The sequence below is a fragment of the Hordeum vulgare genome, chromosome 6H (assembly GCF_904849725.1).
Source record: "Hordeum vulgare subsp. vulgare chromosome 6H, MorexV3_pseudomolecules_assembly, whole genome shotgun sequence".
Classification (NCBI taxonomy): domain Eukaryota; kingdom Viridiplantae; phylum Streptophyta; class Magnoliopsida; order Poales; family Poaceae; genus Hordeum; species Hordeum vulgare.
In genome coordinates this window covers 372753676-372761453 of record NC_058523.1, presented here as the reverse complement: position 1 = coordinate 372761453, position 7778 = coordinate 372753676, and the positions used below count along the sequence as shown (strand labels likewise).

At 44.7% G+C, this 7778-nt stretch overlaps 1 pseudogene; it reads right to left on the bottom strand.

Moving 5' to 3' along the window:
- Positions 1–498: 498 nt before the first annotated feature.
- Positions 499–2176, bottom strand: LOC123405500 (annotated as a pseudogene).
- Positions 2177–7778: the final 5602 nt, after the last annotated feature.

The following is a 7778-nucleotide window of genomic DNA, read 5'->3' as shown; positions in this document are numbered from 1 at the left end:
TAAACATGGGCTTTTAAAAACTGTGAGCATAGTGTTATGGAGGATAGAGGATGTATAGTTCTTTCGAAAATAATAATTTGTTCAGAACTACCGGCATGGAGTACAATTTCAGTACCTAGTCACGAGTCACAACGTAATCACCTACACAAATCATGCATGTTTCACCTCCTGCAAGATGGCATCTGAAGTGTTGCATTTTGAATATACAAATCAACTTATTCCAATGCATCAAGTGTTCTATAACATAAAAAATATTGCTCCTTAATTTGGTAAGAGTGCAAGCTTCAATTGAAAGGAAAGCAAGAGTACAGAAACCGGAAGTACATAATTATGGAGTTCTGCAACTCCTTCCAACTAAAAGATGACATGACTGATGGTTTACAAAATACCCCCTCTGTAACTATTAAGACGTTTTTCCAGTTCGGACTACAAAAACGTCATATATTTAGTTACAGAGGTTGTACATCGCATAAGAATATCATGCAAAACAGTTTGCAATTAAGACTGAAAGCAAATCACAGCATGTGAAGCCAAACCCAAACTCTCAATCGTCAGCCTTCTCTCCTCGGCGGTCCGTGGATATCCCGATGGACAAACATTGTCACCACAGCGCCGAGACACCACACTCTCGCTGATGTCACCACAGCGCTCACACACCTTCCTATCATGCAGAGATATCACTGCCAAATTAACCGCATGGTTCACTATACACCTGATGTATCGCACAAAGCTGTCGTCGGGTTGGAAGCCATAGATGGTGAGCTTAGCCAGATTCTTGTGCCTGAAATCAAGGGCATACGACTTCCACTTCACGTCTGCCTTCTCCCAGAAACCATATTTCTTCCGAATTTGTTTGTCTGTGATCATTATGCACCAATGATCCCATACTGTGATGCACAACTCTTTTAGAGCTGGCGCAGCTTCAAGAATAAACATTGTCCACGCCAAGTCACATCCTTCAGGAAGATTGTCCAGATTCACATGCTGTACTTTTGCTGAGCACAGGCATGAGCAGTTTCGGGCATTCTGGTAAAATCCATATCTGGGATAGAAAGAACAAATTGCAAATTTACTATTGTTAGGTACGAACATCATAGAGTGAGAATGGACACATATGACTCAAATTGCTAATGGGTACCTTTTCACTTCTAAAATCCAGATGCAGATCGCTTATGGAAGGAACGTTAGCAAGGAGGTGACTTAATTCAAGAGCCTTTTGCACACGGAGGCCAGTTTTAGTGAGGCTCAGCTTTGAAAGTTGTGGTACAAAACCAAAATACAAGGGATCTTCATTAGAGTACCAACCAGTATAGCTCACCCGTTGGAGTTTTGGTAGACATGTCAGCTCAACTCTCTCAAATTTCCCATAGTCCACCTCGAGCTCAACAAGTTGAGCATGTTCTACATGGAGCACATAATGGATCCCTGAGTCGCAATGGGTTAAACGCAAAGACGCCAAGAGTTTGCAAGTGCTGAGGATCTTGGGGATGTCCGGTTCACCAAACCTCATATTGTGCAGCCACAGGCACGTAAGGCCAGTAAATGCATCCGGGCAAGCACCAACAAAATCGTTGAGCTGCTTCCCAAAGTGGAGGAGATCAACCATAAAGCAGTCCTTGTGTGCCTTTTCAGGTGTGATCTCAAACTCAGCTGTGCCAACCTTCTAGGTTGCCATGGCACGGGCAACAGATTTGCCAATGTTGAGTGAGTCGTCTTGCATCAAGACGAATCTGACTGTGAGCTTGCTGATAGCGATCTCCGGCGTCCTTGAGCTCAATATCTTATCTGTCACATATGCCACAGTGGTATTGGTTCTGAGCACGTCACTGCGGCTGAAAACGCGAGCTTTATCATGGCGACATTGAATAGAATGAGCACTTAGCAATAAATGCGAGAGCATGGTAGGCAGCTTCAGCATTTGCTTGGATAAGATGCAGGTCCTTATAGCATCGAGCGTGTCCAACATCTCCAGAATGTTAAGCAAAAGGTCATTGGGCAGCTTGCTAAGCCTGTCTTCGTTGCAAGCATCTCCTTTGAGAGTTTCTCTCTTCATTGCACTTAGCTGGAACAGGAAATAATCAGCATTTTGTGGATGAATATCACATGAAGGAGAAACACCAGGCACAAAAGAAGAAAAACTTACATTGCCTCTGCCGCGACCATGTTTGCTCTTCATGGCTGACCGGATCGACAACTGGCCTTATTGATGTCACGCTGACCGGATCGACCTTAATTGGATCTGTGATGACAACGCGGGACGCCCGAGCTGGCCTGGTCGGAATCTTCTCCTCCTCCTCTATTGATTTACGCCGGCGCAACAAGGCAGACTAATCACCAGCTTCCCGTCAAAATCAAATCGGGGGCGCTAACTTATTTGATGGGATGAACGCCCCCTCCGACTCCTGCTCACACTCATATACTGACCGGCGGACTGAATAATCGCTAGCTCTCCTCCAAACAGGAGGAGATTATTAGGAGGAGAGGGAGGAAGATTCCGACTACAACCTCTAAACAAACAGAGTCCGAAGAAAAGTTACTCCTTTTGAACTGCGCTTGCCGCACAAACCGAAATCGATCTCCTTTTTGGCTGGATTGCACGAGGAAATCGACTCTTCTTACGTCTTCGGCCCCCTGGCGCTTATTTCGCACAAAACACAGCCAGGCATAAAATCCCAAGCAGCAGGGGTGGTGGCAGTGGCCGGCGCCGGACGGCACGGATTCGGTGGGGGATTGTCGCAGGGGATAGCGGCGGAGGAGGGGGTGGCCGGCTGTGGATGGCAGAATCAGGGAGGGGCGTCGCAGGGAATGGTGGCGGGGGAGAATAGAGGCGTCGATGGCGGGGCAGGGGAGGGGGACTTGCCGTAGGGAATGGCGGCGCCAGGCCCGGAGGTGGGGGATATGCGGCTGGGGGTCCTTATTTTGTCAGACTCCGTAGTTCCGATATGCGGGGTTTGCCCGGCCACAGCACGCGCAAATTAGATGAGTTTTATCTTAACTTAACACACATGTGTGGTTCAAAAAAAAGTTAACACACATGTTATATATTTAGAAATATTAATTTAATATAAATAAAAATTTAATTATAATATAAGACTTGTCCCGAATACAAATCACACATGAATTAAATGAAATGAATGTAAAAATAGAATTTCTTACTGTTCAGCCCTTGCCAACGGTGCTGAGTGAGATCCTAGTGAAGGTGAAATTGTATGTTTGCATGTTCAATCTGAAGTCTAAAAAACGCTCTAATGCAATTATGGTCTCTAGTCAGTTTGACACGGCTGCCCACATTGAAGTTCATGACTCTCACATCTTCAAGAATCATATTACGATCACATAGCATGTCATGATGTTTTTCACGGATCGCTTGTCCAAAAAACGAGAAGGATCGTGAACAATGGCGAACCTAGATTGCAAAACCCCGAATGCTCTTTCAATATCTTCTTGGTCTGCCTCTTATGCCCTTGGAAATTCACATTGCTTTCTTGTTTTGGGATCTTTGATGCCCTTGACAAATGTGCACTAAGAAGGATAGATACCCCTTTGTGTATTCATGTCCATTGATAATGTAGTTGCAAGTAGGAGCATCACCACTAGCAAGCCTAGCAAACAAATGAGACACTGGCAACACATTAATATCATTGAGAGTACCCGGCATACCAAGAAAGCAATGCCAAATCCACAAATCCTCGGATGATATGACCTCTATCACAATTCTTGCATCATTAGACTTGCCATAATACATCCCTGCCATGCCTTCGGGCAGTTTTTCCAAGTCCAATGCATATAGTCAATGCTTCCTAGCATGCCACATGTAGGATCGAAAGTATGTCTAGAGGGGGGTGATTAGACTACTTGACAAGATAAAAACTTAGCCCTTTCCCAATTTTAGTTGTGGGCCAGTTTTAGCAATTATGACTAGTTAAGTTCACCCTACACATACACATGTAAGAGTATAGCAGCAGAAAATAATGTAATGTAGAGGGTAAGGTAGGAAGATCAAACGCAAAGGTTGACACGACAATTTTTGGCATGGTTCCGATAGGTGGTGCTATCGTACGTCCATGTTAGTGGAGACTTTAATCCACGGAGGTTATCAGATGTGAGAGTCCATGGAGGGCTCCATCTACAAGGGGTCCACGAAGAAGCGGCCTTGTCTATTCCACCACCGTTTTCGTCCACACAGGACTAGCCTCCTCATGGTAGATCTTCACAAAGTAGGCAATCTCTTTGCCCTTACAAACTTCTTGGTTCAACTCCACAACACCAAGTAGGAGGATTCTAAGCGACACCTAGCTAATCTAGAAGGCACCATCCTCCAAAAGGTAATAGATGTGATAGAACGAAGAACTCCTTGCTCTTGTGCTTCAAAAGATAGTCTCCTCAACATTTAATCACTCTCTCATGGATTTGTCATGGATAGGAGAGATTAATCTTGTAGAAAGCAACTTTGGGAGGCTAGAAATCAAGGTTCAAATGGTTGGATTGGAATATCTTGATCTCAACACATGAGTAGGTGTCTCTCTCTTAGGAAAATGATCTGACAAGTGTAAGTGTGTTCTGAGTGCTTCCTCTATGAATGAGATGAGGTGGATGGGGGTACATATAGGAATCTCCCAAAATTCAACCGTACAACATTATTGCTCAACTCGGTGACATCAGAATGAATCTCGATGGTACCAAGTTGCACTAAATGTGGAAAATTTTGAATTTTCGGTGAGACCGATATAAGAATCTCAGTGGTACCAATACGATGACCTAGACCAGTTTCAAATCTCGGTGAGACCGATTTCAAACTCAGAAATTCCGATTCTTGAAATCTTCTCAACAGAAAGTTGGTAACTGAATCTCGGTGGCACCAATGTGAAAGTTGGTGGTACCGAGATGGTAGGGTTTGTCATAGGATGTGTCAAGTGGAAAATTGGTAGGGCCGAATGGAAATAGTTGGTGGCACCGATTTTGCTGATGTGGCTTTGGACAAAGATATTTTGTTGAAGAATGGTTGAGTATTTTTGTTGGCTACTGCTACCTCTTGAGCTTGCGTTGGTTTTTCCCTTGAAGGGGAAAGGGTGATGCAGCACAGTAGCAGTAAGTATTTCCCTCAGTTTTGAGAACCAAGGTATCAATCCAGTAGGAGAATCAAGCCAAGCGTCCAGAGTACCTGGGCAAACACAAACGAGCTTGCACCCAACGCTATAAAGGGGTTGTCAATCCCTTCAAGATTGACTGCAAAGTGAGATCTGAAGGCAGAAAGTGCAACGAAGTAAAAGTGTAAGGCTGAAAATATGATGTGAAGTAGACCCAGGGGCCATAGTGTTCACTAGAGGCTTCTCTCAAATTAGCAAATATTACGGTGGGTGAACAAATTACTATCGAGCAATTGATAGAACCGCACAAAGTCATGACGATATCTAAGCCAATGATCATACATATAGGCATCACGTCTGAGACAAGTAGACCGATACTTTCTGCATCTACTACTATTACTCCACACATCGACCGCTATCCAGCATGCATCTAGTGTATTGAGTTCATGACGAACAGAGTGACGCCTTAAGCAAGATGACATGATGTAGAGGGATCAACTCAAACCAATAATGTAAACCCCATCTTTTTACCCTTGATGGCAACAACATGATGCGTGCCTTGCTAACCCTTCTGTCACTAGGTGAGGACACCGCACGGTATGAACCCAAAACCAAGCACTTCTCCCATTGCAAGAATCATAGATCAAGTTGGCCAAAAAAAAGCCACAACTCGAAGAGAATTACAAGGATATGAAATCATGCATATAAGAGATCAGAAGAAACTCAAATAAGATTCATAAATAATCTGATCATAAATCAGTAATTCACCGGATCTCGACAAACACACCGCAAAGAAGATTACATCGGAGAGATCTCCATGAAGATCATGGAGAACTTTGTATTGAAGATCCAAGAGAGAGAAGAAGCCATCTAGCTACTAGCTATGGACCCGAAGGTCTATGGTGAACTAGTCATGCATCATCGGAGAGGCAATGGTGTTGATGAAGAAACCCTCCGTATCTGAATCCCCCTCCGGCAGGGCACTAGAACGTGTCCCGTATGGGATCTTGCGGAGACAGAAGCTTGCGGCGCCGGAAAAATATTTTCGGGGATCTCTCCCGTAGTTTTGGATTTTTCGGGAATTTATAGGCGGAAGAGGTAGGGCAGACGAGCCACAGGGGGGCCACAAGCCTGCTAGGCGCGGGCCCCCTGGCCGCGCCTAGGGGGCTTGTGGCCTCCCCTAGTGGTATCTAGAACCGGTGTTAAAAAAAGTTTCCACGTTGCCACATAACCGCGGGCACCGCTTTCCGAAATATTTAACCCTGTAGGGGTGCTCCAACTAGTCCATCACAAATTACCACAAGCCGCATAGAAATCCTCAATCACGAAGCTCATGATCTCGTCGGACTCCTTAGTGGAAAACCTCAACTCTGAGAATACCCAAAGCATCACCGGAGTCCCGATGCACAAGATATTTCGTCTAAGGTAAAACTAATCCAGCAAGGCCGCTCGACGTGTCGACGATCCTGATAGGATCCGCGTATCTCGTTCTCAGGACACGACGGATGAGCTAGACGTCGGGATCGCTAAACCTCTGGGTGACCAAGGGGCGCCGGACATCGCTCAGGTGGGACCAACACTCATGAGGAGCAGTCGCCTGGGGTTGATTAAATTACTCCGCGGGTACCGGCGGGTCCCTATGCATTATTATTAGGTTATTAGGCAAATGTAGTACCAAAGTTGGGCCTTTCCAAACCAGCTTTAATCTAAAAAGAATTATCAAGGGGGTCCCCATAACAACCCCAATCATGTTAGGAGCGCTTAATTATGGAACATAACATCAGTAGCCGAAACTTAGGGGGCAAAGGTGGAACAAAACACCAGGATAGAAAGGCCGAGCCTTCCACCTTTTACCAAGTATATAGGTGCATTAAATTAAATAGCATTTAAATATGGTGATAGAACAAGGAACCCATGTTATCACATGGAAGCAACTGCACCTGCAACTAGCAACGCTACACAGGGTTAAGAAAGCGGTAACATAGCCAATCAGTGGTTTGCTAGGTTGAACAGGTTGAAGGTTTTCATGGCATTGTTGAGAGGCTGATATTTAACATGTGGTAGGCAACGAGACTTAATCGATAGATGCGGTAAAACTAGCATGGCAATGATAGTAATGGTATCTGGGGAAATGGTCATCTTGCCTGAGATCCCGCTTGGAAGAAGAATGACTCCGTGAAGTAGACGAACCGATGTAGTCGAACGGGTCCTCACAATCCGACACGCTTGCGGAACTCTATCGAGACGAAGCAAACCGGAAACAAGTATCAACACAGATATTCACCACAACAAATGCACGATACGATGCATGACCTAATATGATGCAAGTCCAGTTTACATATGCAAGGCATGGCATGGCAATTCACATCACGCAAACACTACACATTAAGTGGAGCTCGATATGCAACGAGTTGCATATCGACGAAACTCCACGTTTAATTGTTTAGTTCACTCCCGTTTAGTAACACGACAATATTAAATGTTGTTAACATGGCAAGGGGTGAAACACAAATTAATCTATCTATCTAGGCATTTTCAATGAGGGCGGAAACAACTTATAGCATCTCCGAAATGACCCCACACGTTAAATTCTAATTCTGTCCAGATTTGTCCTAATCACATTTTATGTTTGTTAAACAACGAAACAAAGTGGAGCATGAGATTCTACACGTCGTTCTACTCGATTTACAT